General features: G+C 43.5%; 1 protein-coding gene across 3 annotated transcripts in view; it reads right to left on the minus strand.

Annotated features, from left to right (window-relative positions):
* TXNL4B (thioredoxin like 4B) overlaps positions 1 to 23,182 on the minus strand; it is a 152,461-nt gene that overhangs the window by 17,636 nt on the left and 111,643 nt on the right. The window lies entirely within an intron of this gene.

The raw sequence follows: 23,182 nt of genomic DNA on the forward strand, positions 1-23,182 counted from the left end.
GAAATTCTACAAAGATAACAAACAGTGCATTGTGAGGACAATGGTCACGGTTACTTGCTTAAGCATGTTTTTGAAGAGTGCATTGGAATTTTCATTAAGGTTGAGAAAAATAAATTCTTAAATGGTATGAATCCCAGAAAAAAAATCTTCTTTGAAACTTACATTTTACACATTTTTGCATGAAACATTCCCAGAAATCTTAAACATTAATCATGCAGGAAGAGGTTAAGAGCAAACCATGGCTCAGCAATTGTGAGAAGTTTGCCTGGTATATAACATAACATCACGTGTATTTGTAAAGCGCACGTTCACCCGGAGGTATCTTGGAGCTGAATAACAGATGTTTCTTGTTACCCAACTCAATGGCACTCATTTTATCGACCTCAGATGGATGAAAGGCTGAGTGGACCCACCAGGATTTGAATGTGTGATCATGAGGTTGAACAAAGGCCCCTGCAGTCGAGGCATTAGTCCACTGAGCCAACAGACCCAATGTCCACTAATTAAAGTGGGCACCTTGCACCAGTCCACATAACCCTTATGGTGATTTTAGAGGTCAAAGATAACCTATCCAAGTGGTAGCTGTGGGGAACACCCACCAGTCTCAGTCTTGAAAGAATGTTAAGCAGCTTGTTTTACCAGAATGCAACCCTAATGTATTGGTTAAATGAAAAGAGAACCACACAGTAGTTATAACAAGCACTGGCGTTGCCAATAGGTCTCGCAGTAGGAAAGTTTGAGCTATTGGTTTTGTAAATGACATTTTATTTTTTTGTTTTGCGATTTACAATGCCCATACTTTTAACTTTTCGCATTAGGAAAGTTTGAGCGATTCGTATTGTATTGTATTGTATTGTTTTGTATTGTAAATGACACTGTAAATGACACTTTTTAAAATTGTATTGTTTTGTATTGTAAATGACACTTTTAATATATGTGTTGGTTTTGAAAATAGCAAAAATAATAGCTTTGTCAGTTACAATGTCAATAGTTTTAACTTTCGCAAATGTGACACCTATAGCATTTGTAATGCAATGTGTGTTGTGTTTACGTGACTTCGATGTATTGATATTACAAATAACAATGGCTTTTAATTTTGTAAATAATTAATACTTAAATAAAAGTTATTGTAATTTATAATGGCAATAGCCTAAACGTTTGTAAATAAATTTTGTGAAGATTATGTTCAGTGTATTTTATTGTGACGAAAATCCAAGAACATTGCATTTGCACCTACACACACATATGTGTTGTAGCACTGAGTGGTGTGAGGGTGAGGGGGTGTGAGAGTGAGGGTGAGTGGGTGTGTGAGGGTGAGTGAGGGGGTGTGAGGGTGAGAGTGTGTGAGGGTGAGGATGTGAGGCTGAGTGAGGCTGCATGTATCATAAAAACTAACTATAATGTGTAAAATCACCAGCACCAAACTATATAATTGGAACATGTCTTAAAACGGACTAAATGGCTGGGACCACTGCAACCATGCAGCTTTCGCATCACGAATGACATAGCTATAATCATAGGAAAATAGAGCAACTCTTCTTCACCTGTTTGTCTTCTTTAAATGTATGAGCGTTGAATTGATAGCTACTAGGAAAGCGCACGCAGTTACCAGGAACTGCAGAATAAATCAGGATCGTTTTTTTTTCTTAGGAATCACACACCTCGGCGTTTGTTGCTTATCCAGTCAGCTCTGCCAGGGATGCACGCTTCTCGGCATCACGCTGGCAGTAAGTAGCCTATGTCCGCCCGGGCTTCCGTTTGTTGGAACCCTATGCTTCCATGGAGGCATGGAAAGACAGGCAGTTCAAACTGTTGCATTTTGAGCACTTGAATTCTTGCCATTTCCCATTCCTTCGGAATGGAAAAGGCAAGACCTAAAAAGGACTATGTACAGTGCAAATCAGAGCTGGCGCACCATCTAATTCTATACACATAGGTCAAAGCTACATGTGACTTCTGCCTTATTAGCCAAAGGGGGCCAAAACAGACAATAGATGCTCAACAGTGAGGAGACTCACTTCGATCACATAATTAGTCATGAGATAGAGCCAACGCTCTTCCACACACACCAAGACTTTCTTTGTGCTCTGGTTTATAGAGCACGCTACTTTCTGCCATGTAGCAGCACATATTCCCCCCAAAGGGAAAATATATATTACCTACTGGCGGTCGCCAGTAGGTATATATAGTTAGGATTTTTTCTCTATGGGATTTTTGAAAATTCTATGTCTAATAACTTTGGCGTTTGTGGACGGAATTGGCTGACATTTTCAGGAAAATGGAACATTTTGTTTCTGAGCAGCCCCTGACAATTTGGGGGGGTTTCATCAAGGGGGGGCCGAGAAAAAAGGGGGGTACCAAAACGCGTTTTTCCCATGTTAATTTCCATAGGGCGGTTGGCCTCACTTTTAGCTCGAACGGCTGAATGGATTTGCACGAAACTTGGCAAAATTGTAGGGACTGTTAGCCCGATGTGCCTTTGCTAGGTCTCAATATATGTGCTCCAGTGGATTTTGAGTAATTTAGGTTCAAAAAAAGATATATATCTGGGCGGAGCCTAACCACACATCTGATCTGATTGGCTGTCAGCACTTCATCCAAGAAGTGTTGGCAGCCATCTTGGGACCAATATACATGATAGCACCTCATTAAAAAGCATTGTAGTTAATAGAGGGTTTTAGGACTTTAGTTACATTATAAATCATTTGTTGATGGTATCATACTCGTTTTAGGAATTGTGGTGGGTTCTAAGGTGATTTTACCATGTGAAAAAACCTTCTGCTGTGATATCATGAATATTGTTTGAAAGAAAACTAATATCTCATGATTTTCCCACAGTGGTTTGGAAGGGGATCTATAAGCTAAACTGAAAGCATATTTTCTGTAAATTCACATTATCTTTCTCAGTCATGTGAAAATGAAGTCTGACATTCTCAGTAAAACATGTACATCCAACAAGGACAGAGACTGTCAGTTGATTCCTTTGTGTTCTACTGCAGCCTCCTAGAGTGTTCTAAAGAACAACTAGAGCGCTAACAGTCCTACTTATTACAAAGGTATGGCACACCTGAAGCCATCTTGATTGGAATAAAGTGGTAACTCTTAAAACATTTAATTTAAAAAGAAACAACATGAGGGGGTATATTTTGCCATAGAAAGTATGATTAGTGCTGCAGAATGAAAAATTAGGGCACATTTTGAGTGACTTCTCAAATCCTTTTCTATTTCATTAAAACATTCTGACATGCAGTCTCCCAAAATGGCCACCAGAGACAAAAGAGCCCAAATGTAGCCCAAATATCACCCAGATGTACCCCAAGTATAGCCCAATGACAGAATGTCCCAGAGTGTTCTAAAGAACAACTAGAGCGCTAACAGTCTTACTTATGACAAAAGTATGGCACACCAGAAGCCATCTTGATTGGAATGAAGTGGTAAGTCTGAAAACACTCAATTTAAAAAGGAACAACATGAGGGGGTTAATTTTGCCATAGAAAGTAGGATTAGTGCTTCAGAAAGAAAAATTAGGGATCATTTTGAGTGACTTCTCAAATCCTCTTCTATTTCATTAAAAAAATTCTGACATGCAGACTGAAACATGCACTTTGAATACCAGCAGCAGACGTCCCTGGTGAGCAGTAGCTTTACTACAGTGATCTAATGTGCAACTAGAGTGCTAACATTCAGAATTTATGGCAAATGTGTGACACATCTGAATGCCTTCTTGATGGAACCAAAGTAAACAAGCATTGAAAATGCAATAGATCTCGCCCTCGTTTAAGTTAAAGCCATTCTGTTTGTAATGAGGTGGCTTTTTAGCTTTGCTTTTATTAGTGTTTTTTCAACTTTCATGTAAATAACATGCATCTGTATGCATATAAGTATATGTATGCATGCATTTATGTTTGTATTTATATAGATATACAGATGATATATGTTTATATATATATATATATATATATATATATATATATATATATATATTCACTGAAAAAACCATAGGTTATAGACCATTTATAGTTAGGAATTAGCATTTACAAAACCTTGAAAATTCACTGAAAAAACCATAGGTTATAGACCATATATAGTTAGGAATTCGCATTTACAAAACCTTATTTTACTCACACAAAACCATTGAAATTCCATATATAGTTAGTTGCACTAACTATATATCGCGCACCTGCAATCCACTGCTGATGATGTCACATATTACATCATTCATGACATGGTCAGTGACATCACTGATGACATCACTGATGCCATCTCAAATGACATCACTGATGACATCACTGATGACAACATCCAGTGACTGTATGTTTCTGTAAAGTTAAAATATGTCTTACATATTGAAGAATGAGTGGATGTATAAGTGTCTGGATGAAGGATTTAGTAGGTGCATGACTGACTGTATGAGTGAGTGATTAAATGTGTCTCACGGAGTGCATGGGTTAGTGACTAAACTGTCTTAATTTGTGCATCATTATGTCTGTTGTTCTGTAAACTGTTGCATGTGTTGATAAGTAGCTATATGAGTAACTATATGGGTTATTGATTGGTTGCCCAAGTATTTGTATGGGAGACTGAGTGTGTGTGTGGGTGGCTGGGAGGTGTATGACTCTGTGCATAGATGTGTGAGCAGTTGATTCACTAGATGTATGGTTTCAAAAGTGCATGTGGAAACAGCTGTATGGGCGGTTGACTGTGTGCATGAGTGTATTGGTGAGTGAATGGATATCTCAGTGCTACATGTCAAAGTAAGTACATATGTAAAACACAGTACATGTGAGAGTTGACATATATAAATAACTGTGCATAAGAGCCAGTGAATGTGTGAGTGGCTGTATGGATCATTGTGAACTTGTATCAGGGATTGTATAAGAGAGTAAATATGTGTTAGTATATGTTTGAATAAGTAAAGTTTGTATAACTGTATAGTTGAGGAAATGGAGGTGTGATTGATTCTTTGCATGACTGACTAGGTGTGTGAGTAACTCCATGGATGAGTGACAGTCTGTGAGTGTCTGTTTACACTGATTGTATCTAAGGTTGTATTAGAGTCTGAAGAGGTTCATCGTATTATCACATGAATGATATCATCAGTGATGTGATCAGTAATGTCAAATGAGATGTCATCAGTGATGTCATCAGTGATGTCATTTGAGATGTCATCAGTGATGTCATTTGAGATGGCATCAGTGATGTCATTTGAGATGGCATCAGTGATGTCATCAGTGATGTCACTGACCATGTCATGAATGATGTAATATGTGACATCATCAGCAGTGGATTGCGGGTGCGCGATATATAGTTAGTGCAACTAACTATATATGGAATTTCAATGGTTTTGTGTGAGTAAAATAAGGTTTTGTAAATGCGAATTCCTAACTATATATGGTCTATAACCTATGGTTTTTTCGGTGAATATATAGATATATATATATATATATATATATATATATATATATATAAAAATAAATATATATATCTATCTATCTATCCCCGAGACCCTTATTCTACTCAGGTGCTTTCAAAACCAAAGCAACAATGACCTTCCCGCCCCATGAGGGCTATGTATGTATTTATTTATTACAGTCCAGTTTGTCTTCAGTTCTATGCACGGATCATGTTGATGTCATGCACATGAACGAACTCCAAATGTCTACTGCACTGAGTCATTCCGTGCACCACCAGATATGACCTCTTTTGTGGATGCAACGCACAATCCATTCAGAAGGCAACAATGCAATTAACTAATGAAAAGCCTAATAGGCTTTCATGAGCAGTGAGGCCCTGCTTGTAGAACAGGGGGCTCTGAGCGCCAACTCTCCCTGTAGTCCGATATAAAAAAAAGATTGTATGTGAATAACAGTCTAGCTGGCACAGAATACCCTCACACATACTATACTGTGCAATCCTAGACATTAGGATGGATATGGAAACATGGTGGATGTTGAGAGGTGTTCGCAGTTTAATATGCTTTAACTATCTGTCGAGCAGGTAAAACTACCTTAACATGTATGCCTTTACAAGGATAAGCTGGTTACGCGTTCGTGAGCAAAGAAGTGCTTTGGGATCTGGAGAACATGCGGACATTTCTACCAAAGAATATTCCAGACAAATGCTACCAGGCAGCCTCCTTAGTGAAAGGTTAATTCAAGTAAACTCGACCCTTAAATTAACAGAGGGAACAAATGAATGAATGACCTTCAAGTGGTCTGCTTAACAAAAGCCTGGTGCTCAGGGCACTCTACTCTCATATGCCGCATACAATGGCAAGCAGAGGATAATTATGGAACAGGACCCATTACCCTACGTGACTAATACGTAACCGAGAAGGCTCTGCAACAAAACCTATTGTGCCTTTATTTCACACCTGTATCTCCACACGGAAGGGAAAAAAACAGTCCATTGTTCAGCCACCTAAATAATGGATATTTTCCTGATCCCCAACACAATGCTCAGGTACATAGCTGTAAACATACGCAGTATCCTGACCCATGCTCTACTTACTCTAAGCCCCTTCTCATCCCCCCGCCCCCAAATCTGCTCATCTATGCACACAACAGCACGTTTAAAAGAATAGCTGGTCCCCATGCGAAGCACAACTGTGATGTAAGCAGTAGAAAAGCAGTGGTAAACTGCAAAAGGCATCTTACCTGTAGCGAACGTGAAAGCCATGATCTTCACGCATGCTCACCAAAACATCACTGTGCTCCATCGAGGTGCATTATCAGCAGAGAAAACACTAAAACTGGGTATCAGATGTGCGAATGCGGAGGACTGTTTTCTCAACATCGTCCAAGTTAGTCTATTAGTGAGCTCGAGTTAATACCTCCTAAGCTCCCAGCGACAGCACTAGTCTTTCTTTAATAGGAAAAGAAGGTCGCAGAGGGGCACGGCTCAGGAGTCTCCCGCGCGCCGACCTGCAGCTCCTGTGCTTGCCGTTCTGTAAGGGAACACAAGATGCGTTGCTTCAGGTCTGGGTTTCAACGTGCATAGCAACCTTTACTTAAGCTGTGAAAGCCAAGCCGGAACAGATCTGCTGATAGCGCCGCCTCCCCACGGACAGAGGTAGGGAGGCGGTAGAGTGTGTCGCTGCGGCCAGAGGTAGCGTAAAGTAAACGTACGCTTTAAAGTGGCCATCCAGTTTTGAGGAAAAAACAGACATTTGCCTTTACCCACTCCTTCGTCACTGCTAATCACCAACAGCAGATAGCCGAGAAAGTTCCTTTGTTTGGCGAGGCCTGCTTGGGTTTTGAAGATCTGTGACACCGATGGATGACCCCTTTAATAGCGCACGGCCAAAGCATATTACAACAGCATTAGACATAAAGCGTAGAAATTAGCGTAGTAAAACGACCTCACGGTTTATCCACTGGGTGCATTACGTGTTCTACTTCCCAATATTTTTAATTCAGCTATTGGCTGTGTAACATGGCCCTTTCTATGAATCGTTTATTTGATATCTAAAATAAAGGCAGTAAAAAACAAGAATTATGCTGTATTAGCAACAAGGACGCGAAAATAATTTAAAAAAAAAAGACGCGAGTGGTGCGCGCGCAAGAGCGGCTGGGAAACTGAAAGTACGGCCAGCCAGCCATGATTAATTAGGGGAGGAGAAGCCGCAGAGCGCACGCTGGGCGAAGCCCTTTGATGTGCTGTGCGGCCGTTAAAAAATGCAATTAGGAGGGAGGGAGGCTGATGCACGTGCTTGTTTGGTCACGTGATTCACGTGAACGCAAAGAAAACCGCACCAAAAAGTCCTTGGTTTGACGAGCATTTTGAGCACTTGAATTCTCGCACCGCTCAATGCGCTTGCGCGCATTGATAGGTCGCGAGACCTTAAAATGTGTATTTATTATTATAAAATACCTTAAATACCTGACAGAATCTGCTACGCACAGCTAAACACAAATGCACAAAGAACAATTGATGGACAGAATGCAGAACAATGTCATACATTCACCCCAGTGTAGAGATCTGGGCCTAAATCCATCTTTTTTTGCTCACCATGCCATTCCAGTTTGGACCCAGGCATATGCAAATCATTCTTGACCCTGTGCCCAATGAGAACAGTCCAGCCCGAACTGCCAGGCCAGGTCCTTCCTGGACTGGAAACAAGCATCCTAGGACCGGTTTCGGGCTTTCAGCCCTCATCAGCCAAGATAGCTTGACTCCAGTGGCATGGAGAGCAAAATACAGTAGCACAGAAACAAACGTAAGTAGCACTAATACACAGTGGGCTCCAGTGGGAGACCAAACCATATACTAAAGTAGTGGTATAAGAACGACAACTCGAGTCAAGACAGTATCTAGAAGTTGTAGAATCGCTGGGACCCCAAGGAACCACCCAAGGTGAGTAAGTAGGGACCCAACTGAGGATGGGTGTAGTGTGAGACACGACCGGGTGCTACGTACAATTAAATGGGAGAGTCGAAATTGCAGTTTTAGTGTTTAAGGACCCTTCCCAGTGGATAACGAAAAACCCCTTTAGAACATAGAAGGTTGGAGAGCCACTCTACCTGTGGATACCGAAGAACCAGTTACCTATCCAAGGGAAGCCGGGTGCATAGGGTCGGAGTGGCGTTGGAAACCGCCGTCGTTTTCAAAGGGAGTCTTCAAAGAAATGCCACTGCTGGAACGAAGAATAGTGCCCGGTGGAACCCACAGGTGGATTCTTGAAGGAAGGAGCCTGAAAGCAGAGGGGACAGAGTCTGGGTCACTCAGGAGTGAACAGCGGCTCGGTAGACAAACGTTGTTGGATGCTTCAGGTGCGAAGATGGAGACCTTGACTCAGAGGCCACGGGGAACAGGTGACATCGAGGACGACCAGGATCCGGATCCGAGCTGTCCCACGAAGGACGTCGAGAGCTGAGGGGTCGATGTCCAGCGGGAGCACCAACAAGCCTTGGCGGCGGCAACCCACAAAGAAGGTCAAAGAATGTCACAGTCTGGCCCAGCAAGGACCAGGAGACTCACCACAGCAAGGGTAGTCGGGGCAGGCCTGGAGCAACCAGGGAAGCCCAAGAAAAACAGTATTTGTCCCTCAAATGGACCCACAGGCCGGAGGCACTGGAGTCGCAAGGGGACCTCTAGCAGTTTCACAAAGTAAAGGTTTGCAGGGCACAGAGTGCGAGGAGGCCGAAGTCCTTTGTACGAAATGTGTGCAGAGGTTGGGGCTATCAATAGCCCAGTGCACTTAGTTGAGGAACGCCAACAAGCATATGCAATTGCAAAAGTACGCAGAGCACAGGGGTTCGGGTTATGCGGTCCCCATGAGGGATACTGGCCTCAAACTCAGTGAGAGGGCAGCTCAACCTCAACGAACGTAGGAACCCACCTCCTGTGTTGCTGGAGCCTTCGGGGTCCGCAGGAGCTCAGGTTCAGCAGACCGGTCAGTTGAGTTACGGTGTTGCAAATGCAGGTGTGTGACTCCTTCACCCCAAGGTAGATACTTCGGATGTCCTTGATGCTCCACAGGTCCTGCATGGAGCCTGTATGGTGTTCAGGCACAGACGATGCTTTGGATGGAGAGGGAGACTAAGTCGGGCCCAGTCGTAGTCCAGCGAAGTCCTGAGTGTCCAGACGGTTGAAGTTCAGTGGTTTCGTGATCACAATCTTGTCCACGTCAAATCTAGGGTCCAACAGCATGGTAAGCCCTTTTTTACCGACGGGAGAGGGTTGGACAGATTCAGACGCCCCTCCCACGGGAGGGTCAGGACAGTGGGGAGGATACTCTCCTGTCCTTTGTCCAGCTTGGCACCAGAGCAGGAGCCAACAGCTCCCAGATCTGATTTGAACTGGACTATACACAGGGACACCAAGTGTGCCCCAGAAGCAGACTTTCAGGCACTTTGGATGTGCACCACTCTAGCCACAATACACAAAATCCTGTCAGGTGGTCACACCGCCCTGTGACAGGATGTCTATTGTCCTGCCTTCCCCTGCTCGAGCTGGGCTCTGCAGCAGGAGGGCAGAAATGTGTCTCTGGTCGGCAGCAACGATATTGTGCTGCCTGGGTTTAGAATAGTAATAAGAAACAAGGGTACCCCTTTAGTCAAAGACCTGGGGTCAACATATGGTTAAGGAAAACAATGGTCATAAGTGGCCTGATAAGGTCCTGGTTGAAAGGTTATTTCTAGGTTGGCTAACAAAGTCCAAGAAGGGGAAATTATTTCTGGTAGATAAGTTAGACTTGGGAGACAGTTTGGTAAGGTTACAAACAAAGGGCTTTATTAAGACTTACACAGTTAAGTTTTCTTTGTATCAGGTGCTCACACATGTGACAAAAAGTGCTTATAGTGACTGAGTGAAATATTAAACAAGCTATATACAAGGTGTCACAAGCAAGGGTAGATCCCCAAAAAAATATGTACAATAGGGAAGGGGAGTTTTTCTTGCAAGGGTCGACGGCGTTTCGATCTAACATGACTTTAGATCATCATCAGGACGTGAGCTTTCCTGAAACAATTAAATTAGAATTTTTACTGCTGTATCCTTACAAAAACATAACTTCATGACACAGAAGTGAAGGGTGCTCCCAGTGGCATATATTCCATGCACATTTCTATTCATAATGGAATAGGGCAACCGTGAATAAGGCGCGCTTTTATTTTTAATCAAGGAAAAACTTTTTAGTTAGAGTTTATTTTACGCGCTGCTTTGGTATTAAGTAGTATGTCTTACTTTGCGCGTTGTGATGGCTATATTTATCTGGCTCAATGGTTAGGAACTTGATACTCCGAGTTAGTTGGAGATATGCGGTCCAACTACATAAAGCAGGGGGATCAGAAAGAATTTAATTAATTTTAGCATACATATCGAACTTATTAGCTATAGTGGGTTGTAGACTGAAAAACTTACTTATGTTTAAGGTGCCAAGAATTAATTACTTATTCATATTTCTAGGTTAAGTCAAGCTCAAGAAGGGTGGTTTCCTTAGAGTCTGAAAGTAAAGTTTCCTTAGAGTCTGAAAGTGAAAACAAATTACAGTTTGCTTACACGCTTTGGGGGGAAGATAAAATTAAAACAGTTAAAGGAAAAAAACATTACCAGTAACGGTCCACTTATTTGTATTGCAGAGGTAGTGAGTTCAATTAGGAGCGGGAGTGTATCTGTGGACAAATGTGGGGGGTAAGGATTAAAACTACCGATAACGTTTGTCCATGCTTATCCTATCTAAAATTTGGAAGGAAGTTTTTTTACAATACCCGGTAATATTCGGTGTCCTACGTTCCGGCGGGAACTGTAAGGAACAAAGAAAACGGGAGGCATTTATGACTTATGGTCCTAGAGAGACCAACGTGGTGCGTAGGCACGAGGTGTGGGTGGCATATTCACTTACTTGATCGCCGCGGTCCGTGGCGCAACTGCCTCTGCTTCAGTGCTCCGGCGAATGCGAGCGCTGCTGCAGTTACTTCCTGGTTACGGATTTTAACAAGCGCGCAAACTCGTTGTTACTAGTGTCACCCTGATTGGAGCAGCCAGTGCGCATGCCTAGGGGTCTAGTGTCTGTTTTTTTACGCGCATGCTCATTGGGGATTACACATTAGAAATTGCGGTAGCCCTGTCTTTTACGCGCATGCTCATTAGGGGATACACATTAGGAGTTGCGGTTGCCCTTAACATAAAGAAATTGTACATGTAAAATTACAGGAGCTTCATGTTAGAGACATTTGTGTTTCATACTCATGTGAGTAAACGTCTGTGGTTAGGTATAGCTGTTCCATTCGTCCAGAGTGTTAAGTCCTTTCTCAATGCTTTTGCAGAGAAAAATCCATTTGCACTCAAGGCGATTCAGGATTGTCTGTTGGTTTCCTCCTCTGGGATTGGGCAAAAGTTGGTCCACCACTTGCCATTGTAGATCATTTTCTGAGTGTCCTTTTTCAACATAGTGTTCCACCAAGGGTGCAGATAAAACTTTACATCTTATTCTGCTCCTGTGTTGCGAGATCCTATTTTTTATCTGTTGGGTGGTTTGGCCAATGTACACTTGTTGGCAGGGGCATTTTACACAATATATGACATTCTTAGAATTACAATTAGTGAAAGTTCTTAATGTATGTGTACAATTCTCATATTCAAACACCTTAGTATTTATCGTGAATTCACATGCAGTGCAGTTGTTGCATTTGTGGTGCCCTACAATAGGAGGTAGATTAAAACAAGTCTCTATTGTTGTGTTTTTTTTGGAGACGGTGGCTGCTCGTACTAAATGATCCTTTAAATTACGCCCTCTTTTAAATGAAAAAAGGGGTAATCCTGTGTTAAGTTCTAGAGGAGACAGTACAGGCCAATGTTTCTTAATCGCTTTACATAGTTTGTTGCTGATTGTGCCAAAGGTTGTCACACAGGTTATTCTTTTTAATGCTTCTCTCTTTTTTGGCTGTAGAAGGTGTTCTCTATGGGCGTACCAGGCTCGTTTCATAGATCTTCTCACCAGCTTTCTAGGGTAACCTCTGGTCATGAGTTTTGAACAAAGAGTTTCTGCCTCTAGAAAAAAGTCTTGTTTGAACTTACAGTTACGCCTGATTCTAAGGAATTGGCCGTATGGAAGCCCGTCCCTGAGAGCTCTAGGGTGTGAACTGTGGTATTCTAGGAGCGTATTGCGCTCCGTCGGCTTTCTGAAAAGGGTGGTGTATAATTCTTCCTCATGGCATTTGATGGTAACATCTAAGTAATCAATCTGGTTTTTATCAAAATTGAAAGTGAATCTTAAGTCCGGTTGGCTGTTGTTCAGCCATTCACAGTATTTTTTAAGGGTATCTTCATCCCCTTTCCAGATCATAAGCACATCGTCTATGTACCTTCGCCAGCTGAGTATATTATCTCTGTACGGGTTGTTCCTATTTAGAATGATGTTGGACTCTAAATCATCCACAAACAGTATGGCAAAATTGGGGGCAAAAATAGCCCCCATGGATGTCCCCTTACATTGTCTGTAGTATGAATCTTTGAAGAGAAAATAATTTTTAGTAAGGGCAATCTCAAGTAGATTCATAATGAAGTCTGTGGGCACTTGATGTGGTGCTGGGCGCTTATTCAGGTGTTTACGAATCACATCCATTCCCTTTTGTTGCGGAATATTTGTATATAGTGACTCGATGTCAAGGGTTACAAGTAGTTCTGACTCAGGATGGTAAGGGTGAGATTCAATGAGGTTTATTAGATGTGTGGTATCTTTAATGTATGTGGTTGTGTCTTTAACCAAGTCTTTTATGAAGAAGTCTATATACTTCCCTAGCGGTTCTAGAATAGAACCACAGCCAGAAAGGATTGGTCTCCCTGGTGGTTTACTCAGGTCCTTGTGTAATTTTGGAAGGGTATATAGTACTGGGATGCGGGGTTCTTTATTGTTTAAGAAAAGGTATTCATTCTTACTAATGTATCCCTCTTCAAAAGCATTCTTGGTGATCTGTTCGATCTTTTCACTTATCTCTTTTGTGGGGTTTTGTCTCAGTTTTTCGTAGTGTATTGGGTTATTTATCTGACGCTCAATTTCCGCCTCATAGTTAAAGCGGTCCTGAATTGCAATCCCACCGCCCTTATCACAGGGTTTGATCACAATAGTGTCATTCATTTTTAGTTCAATGAGACTATTTCTTTCTTCTTTGCTGATATTATATGGGGTATATCTGTAGTCCTTCTTTAAAGTGTCTAGTTCACGTAGGATTAGATGTTCAAAAGTGATCACTTCAGGGGGCATTATACTGGTCGCTGGATTAAAGGTGGAATTCGGGCGTAGACCTGTTGTGTCATGTTTTTGAGCTGCCTCTCTGTCTTTAAAAAAGGTTTGTAGTCTAATTTTTCTGAAAAATTGGAGCATCTCTGACTGAATGTTAAACCAGTTAGGCTTTTCTGATGGGACAAAGGATAGTCCTCTGCTTAGTAGGGAGATGTCAGTGGAGTTTAGCTGGTGACTGGAGAGGTTGAATATGGGAATAATTTCCATATTTGGATTGGGTTGTTGGGGAACTTCAATATTTAATATTGGTTGCCCCATTGGTAGAAGCGGTTCCTGGTTTGTCGCTCTCCCGGGGGGAAGTTGTATCTCGGTCTGGGTCTGTTTCCCCCTCTCCCTCTCCCCCTCCCTCTGGGGTTGTCTGTGTTCCTCTGTTGGCCCCTGTCTAAAAAACGGGGAGGTAGTGGTGGGTTACCGTGGGATGAAGTGCTTGGGCCCTCTGCTATCTCAGCGCCGTCTGATTCGGCTGAGGAAACTGAGAAAGTTACGGGGGCTCTGTTTCGGAAGCGACCCCAAGTGCCAGCAGGAAATTGGTGTTGTTCCTGGTGGTTTCCAGAAAAGAAATCTTCCTGAAGGTAGGGGTAAGTTTTCTCTTTGTTATAGTTCTTAATGTCTTTTGTCACTTTGGTCGTTTTTTTATGAACCTCAAAGGCTTCAAAATCCTGGATAGTTCGTTCAATTTTTTCAAGACAGGTTTTCGCGTCTGCTAGAGTGTCTAGACTTTTTATAGCTTCTTCTAGAGCTTTGATCTCTTCTAGTTCCTGTTTACTATGTTCTATTGCTGTGTCTATACCGAGCACCATCCAGTGGCGTGAGCACGTGGTGCCGATATGGGCAAAGCCTGTTTTAAATTTTGGGTCTTGGATGAAAATCGCCGGAACGTTTCTCACCTGTAGACCAACTGGAATGATTTCCGCTCTTAAGTAATCAGTTAACATACGGGCATGCAATTCTGTCCTTACATGTTTTTTCTTTAGACGCTCAAGCTCAGATAGTTTGTCACTAGCTGGGTCTAAAGTTGTTCGTGTATTTAGAGCAGGGCCCTGAAGTAGAGATGGCCCGGTCAGTTTACTTGCTATGTATTCTTCTGTGTAGGTAGTACCTACTTGTATAGACATCTCCAGATTAGTTGGTGTCTATATTGTACGATTTGATCATGAATACCACTCAGTGAGCGGAACCCTTGCAGTGCGGCCACTGCGCGTAGAGTAGTAATAAGAAACAAGGGTACCCCTTTAGTCAAAGACCTGGGGTCAACATATGGTTAAGGAAAACAATGGTCATAAGTGGCCTGATAAGGTCCTGGTTGAAAGGTTATTTCTAGGTTGGCTAACAAAGTCCAAGAAGGGGAAATTATTTCTGGTAGATAAGTTAGACTTGGGAGACAGTTTGGTAAGGTTACAAACAAAGGGCTTTATTAAGACTTACACAGTTAAGTTTTCTTTGTATCAGGTGCTCACACATGTGACAAAAAGTGCTTATAGTGACTGAGTGAAATATTAAACAAGCTATATACAAGGTGTCACAAGCAAGGGTAGATCCCCAAAAAAATATGTACAATAGGGAAGGGGAGTTTTTCTTGCAAGGGTCGACGGCGTTTCGATCTAACATGACTTTAGATCATCATCAGGACGTGAGCTTTCCTGAAACAATTAAATTAGAATTTTTACTGCTGTATCCTTACAAAAACATAACTTCATGACACAGAAGTGAAGGGTGCTCCCAGTGGCATATATTCCATGCACATTTCTATTCATAATGGAATAGGGCAACCGTGAATAAGGCGCGCTTTTATTTTTAATCAAGGAAAAACTTTTTAGTTAGAGTTTATTTTACGCGCTGCTTTGGTATTAAGTAGTATGTCTTACTTTGCGCGTTGTGATGGCTATATTTATCTGGCTCAATGGTTAGGAACTTGATACTCCGAGTTAGTTGGAGATATGCGGTCCAACTACATAAAGCAGGGGGATCAGAAAGAATTTAATTAATTTTAGCATACATATCGAACTTATTAGCTATAGTGGGTTGTAGACTGAAAAACTTACTTATGTTTAAGGTGCCAAGAATTAATTACTTATTCATATTTCTAGGTTAAGTCAAGCTCAAGAAGGGTGGTTTCACCTTGTATATAGCTTGTTTAATATTTCACTCAGTCACTATAAGCACTTTTTGTCACATGTGTGAGCACCTGATACAAAGAAAACTTAACTGTGTAAGTCTTAATAAAGCCCTTTGTTTGTAACCTTACCAAACTGTCTCCCAAGTCTAACTTATCTACCAGAAATAATTTCCCCTTCTTGGACTTTGTTAGCCAACCTAGAAATAACCTTTCAACCAGGACCTTATCAGGCCGCCTGGGTTTAGAAGGCTGGTACTGGAAAGACCAGTGACCCCACAAAGTCACCTTCCGAAGGGTGGAATCATACCTCCCACAACGGTTACCGGCGTGGAGGTATGATTCCAAGGTGTTTGATACCAAACACAACATTGTTTTGTTGCAGCCGTTTGAGATCATATTTTACGCGAGCATATAATGCACATCTACCTATATGTCTGGCTGCATCACCAACAACCCGGGAGAATGGTTTCCAAAGGCTGCAGAGGGGCTCTGCTCATGCAGGGGTACTCTCTGACGTAAAACCCAGCACCCTGCCTTCAGGATTGTCAAGACCTCCTATAAGGGTGACTTATAGGTTTTAAGTTTAGTGACCCTTAGATATAGTAAACCTATATCTAAAGCAAGTTGTGCAAGCACCAACGTACACAGGCTGCAATGGCAGGCCTGTAGTTCCATTTTACATCGCCTCTCATGGGTGGCATAATACATGCTTCAGCCCATGGGAGGCCTCTGGGGTACCTATGCCCTGGGTACATGTGTACCATACACTAGGGACTGGCACGGGTACCCCAGTATCCAATCTGGAGTGTACCCAAGTACATGCATAACATTTTAAGGAGAAAGCAGATAGACTGGGGTCCTGATTAGCAAGATCCCAGTCAGACTAGTGTCAAAAACAGTGTAACATCAAGCAAAACGTTGGGGGGACCATACGAAGCAGACCCTTCTTTCCTACAGCAATATAGATTTTTAATTTGGAAAAATACATCTTCAACTCATCTACTTCCCTATTTTGTTGTAAGACTTTGGTACACAGAAGCAGCCGAATCAGGTATCACCGATGAAGTGCATCTTCCTGGCTATGCAGCCAATTAATTTGCTCACAAAGCATTTTCAGACCCACCATTCCCTTTACACAATACCTGATAAGAACTGAATGGTAGGTTAAAATGGAGAAAAAGATAGCATGTGAGGCATACTGTTGATCATTTCCACATGTTTTTGTCTTGCCCAACTTAGCATTCCTTCAGCAGTCAAGTGTTTAGGGTAATTAATGGTTGTTTAAAGTCATCAATCAAGATAGATTCAGACTTAGGTGTTCCTGGACATAGCTGGGGGGGAATGATGGTGGTTGAATGAATGCACAAAAGAGGACCTCTTTCTTCCTGCTAGTTACCAAGCTGTGTATACCTAAGTATTGGCCAGACTATCAACTCTGAGGGAATACCCCAACTTAGCAAGAAACACCTTGTTAGAAAAAGGAATAGGGAAAAAAGGAGAGAATAGGTTCATTGGGCACAATATTTGCCTCCCTGCTTGAATATCTGAGCAAGGACTAGATCATATTTAAGAATCTGTCCATAGTAGGTGCTTCAAAATTGAATTTGACCAAAGATTATACCTAAGCAGATCTTTTCTTTGGGAAGGCCTACAGTGCTGTCTCTGCTTGCTTAGGATGGCTATGTCAAAAATACACTTCCCTGGGTTGTCCATAGGAGATGGATCATTCTTATTCTAACTCCCAATTAGTTTAAGATTATTTTTTTAAAAAACATTTTTATTGACATTTTGCATTTACAGCGAAATGTTCTATCATGTAGCAATTTCACAGAGTACATCTACTAGTATTTATCTCATAATGCTTTGGTATTCATGCAGTTACTAGTCGAGTGTTCTGTCACTATGGAGGTCTTTCTACAGAGAATTGCTGAATATAACTGGGGAGCGGTGCTCATGGAATGCTGAGTACAGAGATCGGATGAGGCCTTAGGGTGGCGTATGACCCGGTGAAAGATGGTGCAGCGAGTTGCCAGGAGCGTGGGGGGGGGCGGGGGGGGGGGGGGGACCTGTGATCTGTCTTGGTACGAAGGTCCGGCTTACTCTTGAGGCGCATTACCTGGCACTGATACATGTTGGCTTTGAGTGTTCCCTACGGTGAGGATCTGGCATTCGTGTTCACTGCTTGTCACTTTGGCTGTGTGGTTCGTGGTGTGTGAGGGACTCCCTCCGGGTCGTCGTGGGTCAGTGGTTGCTTAAATTGATTCAGTAGGATGGCCCAATCCATCGATATGGGGTGTTTTATGCGCATCCCTTTCACCTCTTCTTCTCTCAGTGTTTCTTCCTCCACCATTGCACATTTATTCACTGCACCCATCCATGCATCGATCGGGGGGCCTGTGGGGGGCCGCCAGTGCATGGCTATGTTCCGTTTTGCTAATAAGATGGCCAGTGAGACAAACCTGAGGGGTTTTTGTAGTTTCTTTTTCTGGTAGATGCCCAGTGCACAGGCGTCCCATGTATCTAAATATGTAAGCCCAGTAAGATCCCTGAGTGACTTGTGAATGTGTTGCCAGTATGAACATAGTGTGGGGCAGGTCCAGAACATGTGTTGGAAATCTGCCGCTTGCAATTGACACCTGGGGCATGAGAACTGGGTTTCGGGATAAAAGTGCTGGAGACGCGCTGGTGTCAAATATGCTCTGTGTAGGATATAGAATTGTATATTTTTGAAGCGCACGTTTCGGGACACCTTCTTGGGGTGTTTGAGAGCTCTTTCCCATTCCTTCTCATGTAGGGAGCGGCCTAGTTCCTCTTCCCAGGTGGCCCATAGAGTCTCTAGTGGTACATTTCTGAGTTCCCGGTTAGCTTTATAGAGCCATGTGACCAAGTGTCATCACACTCCCATATGTATTATTGTGTGTATGACTGGGTGTATAGCTGGTTCCCCTGTCGAGAGGTCATGGTGTTGTCGATAGTTCGCGAGGAGTTGATGGTGGAGTAAGAATTGGCCAGCGAGGAGATCATACCAATTAATTCAAGATAACATCTGTACAATCTTTTTTTATTTTTACGCAACTTAAATTTGATATCAATTTTCTTAACACTGGAAACATTCAAGCTTCTAGTAGAATTGTGGAAGTGCTATTTTATGTTGAACAGAGCTCCCAACAAAACGTTGTCAACAATCATATGGAATGAAATATGTATGTGAGATACTCGGAAGGGATTAATTTGTGTTTAATATTTCAAACCATAGTACAGCATCCTGCTGTTTGAATGGCCGATCTTTTTCTTTGATTTGGTTTAAAAGGTGGTCAAAATAATATTGTTGAGATAGCACTAAAGCAGAAAATTATATAGGGAATATAAATCCCAGGAATGGCAAAGCATTTAAAACACAGACAGTAGCAAACTATATAAATATGGTAGTATCCTAAAAGGAGGAAAACATGTATTAATTTAAGACAACTATATAGAAGCGCTGAGTACAAACTGAGGATTGCTAAAACCAAAAAGGAAGAGAATGTGCTGTTTTTGCAAGCAAAAAGAGCATCTTGCATTCAGTATCAATGTGAAAAAAATAAAATGCCAGCACAGAATCAAACAATTGCAGCACAAAATAAGGATTATGCTCCAGAAAAACAATCTGATAAATGTATGTATTCTAGTTACATGTGTGAACCGCATTGCAATATTCAAAGTATGTTAAGCTTGTGAAAAGAAATTGTTCCGTTCATTAATTATACAGTTTTATACCAAATGTACCTTGAAATAAAAATACACACACACACACCCTATACATATATACACCCGACACACACTGCACCACTCTATATTCTACTGGTATGTCGAAAAAGTGCTCTGTAAAACGCTTGAAAGGTGAAGGCAGGAAGGTTTTTTTAAAAGTCTAAACCACTGGCAAACGATCGGAGAAGTACCACGAGCGCACTGCACAGCGGATTTTATCGCTGTAGCGGAACCAAAGCACCTAAACAAACCAGACTGCCATTGACGGCGAGGCAAGAGGCCACGCCCACTTCGAGGCCACGCCCCCCCGCCCTCGATGTTATATAAACACTGAACGAGAGTGTTTCTCTAGAACCTGTGACCTCCTGAGGCGGAAGCCGGGAGCACCTTGATCCTATTTTTAAAAATTTCACTTGTGTCACGAATACTGTGTCATTTTACTTTTCACGCTGTTTCCTGGCACCTCAGGACATTTCTGTCTGTACCACGAGCGCAGCGTACAGCGGATTTTATCGCTGTAGCGGAACCAAAGCACCTAAACAAACCAGACCGCCATTGACGGCGAGGCAAGAGGCCACGCCCACTTCGAGGCCACGCCCCCGCCCTCCACTTCCCCTTGAAATTATGTGCAACCACCGTACGCGCAGCGGACGGGCGCGCCTAAGGCAAGCCCGTCTTCGCCCGTCCTCGCCTCTCGCCAGGCCCCCTGCTCAAAAACCACAGACAGTATACGTCTACGACAGAAACCTACTCTGGGCACTCAACCCAAGCCCACGCTGTGATAAGTTAGAGGGCTGCATTGGACGAACTGCTCTTCAATGTAAAGCCTGTAAACTAACGATACCTGAGCCACGTCTACTCAGCCACAAAGCTGCCAGAAGTAACCAGGCCTCGCTCACTATCTCCCAGCTCAACGTCAGGTCTCTGGTCAAACACCATGCGGAGGTAAAAACGCTTCTGATAGACGAGAACCCAGACATTATGTTCTTATGTGAAACCTGGCTTAGGGACGAACTTACCAGCATCCCCAATCTAGCGTTACCGGATGGGTTCTCTATGACCTACATCAATAGAGACTCGAGGGGAGGCGGTATTGCCGCCATTTATAGATCTTCCTTCACTTGCTCATTCTTAAAGGAAAACATCACTGGCTGTGAATGTGCGCGTTTTAAAATCTCCACTAGCCCTCATTTCTCTCTTTCGGGCCTTTTTATCTATAGACCCCCGGGGCCTTCCTCGAAATTCATAGAGGAGCTCCTAGAGACAGCCCATGCACTGATTACTAGCTCCGCTAATTTTACAATCCTAGGGGACCTTAACCTCCACCTAGATGACATCTCCGACACTAATATCAGCAATTTTCTAGCGGACCTATCAGCCCTGCAGCGGACCCCTCTCATACAATCCTCCACGCATGTCGCTGGTCATATACTTGACCCGGTCTTCACCAACATTCTAGAAGCCAAAGCGGACTCTCCTAAGCCCATGGCCTGGACTGATCACTCTCTGGTCACATTTGCTATTCCGGTCGCCATCCCACCCAACAAAACGGCACCCGCCTCCTGCCTGAAACGGCCCTGGCACAAACTCCATAAAATAGACCTCTCTGCCAGCTTAGGCGAACCTAACTTTGAGTGGACAAACGACATTGACACGTCGTATGCTGCCTTCCTAGAGTGGATCACCAAGGGACTGGACTCTATTATACCGGCCAAATGGACTAAAGGACGTAACACCGCCTCGAACCCTTGGTACGACGAGAAATTGAAACTACTTAGGAAAGAATGCAAGAGAGCGGAACGACATTGGAGGAAAGACTACAATCACGAGGACAAAAATTCATACCTGGTCGTGCTCAAAGCATACCACAAAGCTATACGCGCTGCTCGTGCAGCCTTCTACGCTAAGGAGATCAGCTCCAGCCCCAACCCCACGAAAACTATTTTTAAAATAGTCCAAAAACTACAAAACGGTGGCAACCCTGCCTCATATATCTCCTCAACTCAGCAGTGTGAAGACCTCGCCACTTTCTTTACTGAAAAGGTGAGGAAGATTTACAACTCCTTCACACACAACCCCTCTGATCCCACCAACGCCCCTTTCAAGGGTTCCAGGCTCACCTGTCTGCCAGCTATCTCTCATGAGGAGCTAGCTAAATTTTGCAGGAAGGTGAAATCCAGTGCCCCTACAGATCCCATGAGACCAGTCCATTTTCTGGGAGCCCTGGACTTCTTCCTCCCATCTCTGACCTCACTCCTCAATCTCTCCTTCTCCTCGGCCACAGTACCCATTTGCTGGAAACAGGCCTGGGTCACTCCCATTATTAAGAAACCCACCCTAGACCCCACTAAACCGGAGAACTACAGGCCCGTCTCACTGCTCCCCTGGGTGTCCAAACTAGCAGAGGCTCATGCGAACACCGTACTAAATGACCATATGGCGGAAAATAACATCCTGGACCCCTCCCAACACGGGTTTAGGCCGGGGCATAGTACGGAGTCCGCTCTCCTCTCCACCACTGAACACCTGCGGAGGATCATGGACTCCGGTCAGAGTGCTGCGCTGATACTGCTCGATCTCAGCGCAGCCTTTGACACGGTCTCCCATGACATCCTTCTAAAACGCCTGGAAAGCATTGGGATCCAGGACCTGGCACTGGAGTGGTTCCGATCGTTCCTTACGAGTAGGTCCTTCAGTGTGTCAGCTCCCCCATTCATCTCCCAACCACAAGCCATAGGCCAAGGAGTCCCGCAGGGCTCTGCCCTCAGTCCATCCCTTTTTAACTTGTACATGCAGCCTCTTGCGGAAGTAGCCAAAAAGTGGGACCTCACACTGGTGTCGTACGCCGACGACACACAGTTGGTAATCACCCTCAATGAGGCGCCCTCCCCCGACGCCACTAGATTTAGGGATGGATTGGCCGCCGTCGCCAACTGGATGACGGCAAACTGCCTTCAACTTAATGCAGGTAAAACCGAGGTACTGCTCCTGGGCAAGAACCCCAGTGGTTGGAGTGATCTCTGGTGGCCCCCCACACTGGGCCCAGCCCCCCCCCCCCCAAATCTCTGGCAAAAAACCTGGGAGTATGGTTGGACTCAGCGCTCAACTTCCAGACCCATACCAAAAAAGTAGCCGCGACTTGTATTGGGCTGCTGAGAAGCCTTAATCCCATTCTAGGCTTCTTTGACCCTAAAACGCGACAGCTCATCGTCCAATCGACCATCTTTGCCCGGTTGGACTACGCGAGTGTCCTGTTACTAGGCGCGAACAAGGCTGAAACCAAGAGCTTTCAGCGAATACAGAACTCGGCGGCCAGGGCAATAGTAGGCCTTCCTAGAAGGTGTTCCGCGAGAGCCACCATTCACAGACTTCACTGGCTGCCCGTGGAAGCCCGCATCCAATTTAAAGCCCTCACCATTGCCTTCAAAATTCTGAAAACTGAAGGCTCCGAACTCCTACGTTCGCTGATAACACCCTACATCCCCCAACGTAACCTTCGTTCTATGGGGCAACACCTAGTCTTGGTTCCCCACACGAAGTTCTGCCGCATCGGAGGATGCTCATTCAGGCTGCTG

Source organism: Lissotriton vulgaris, chromosome 8 (assembly GCF_964263255.1).
Source record: "Lissotriton vulgaris chromosome 8, aLisVul1.2, whole genome shotgun sequence".
Lineage (NCBI taxonomy): Eukaryota > Metazoa > Chordata > Amphibia > Caudata > Salamandridae > Lissotriton > Lissotriton vulgaris.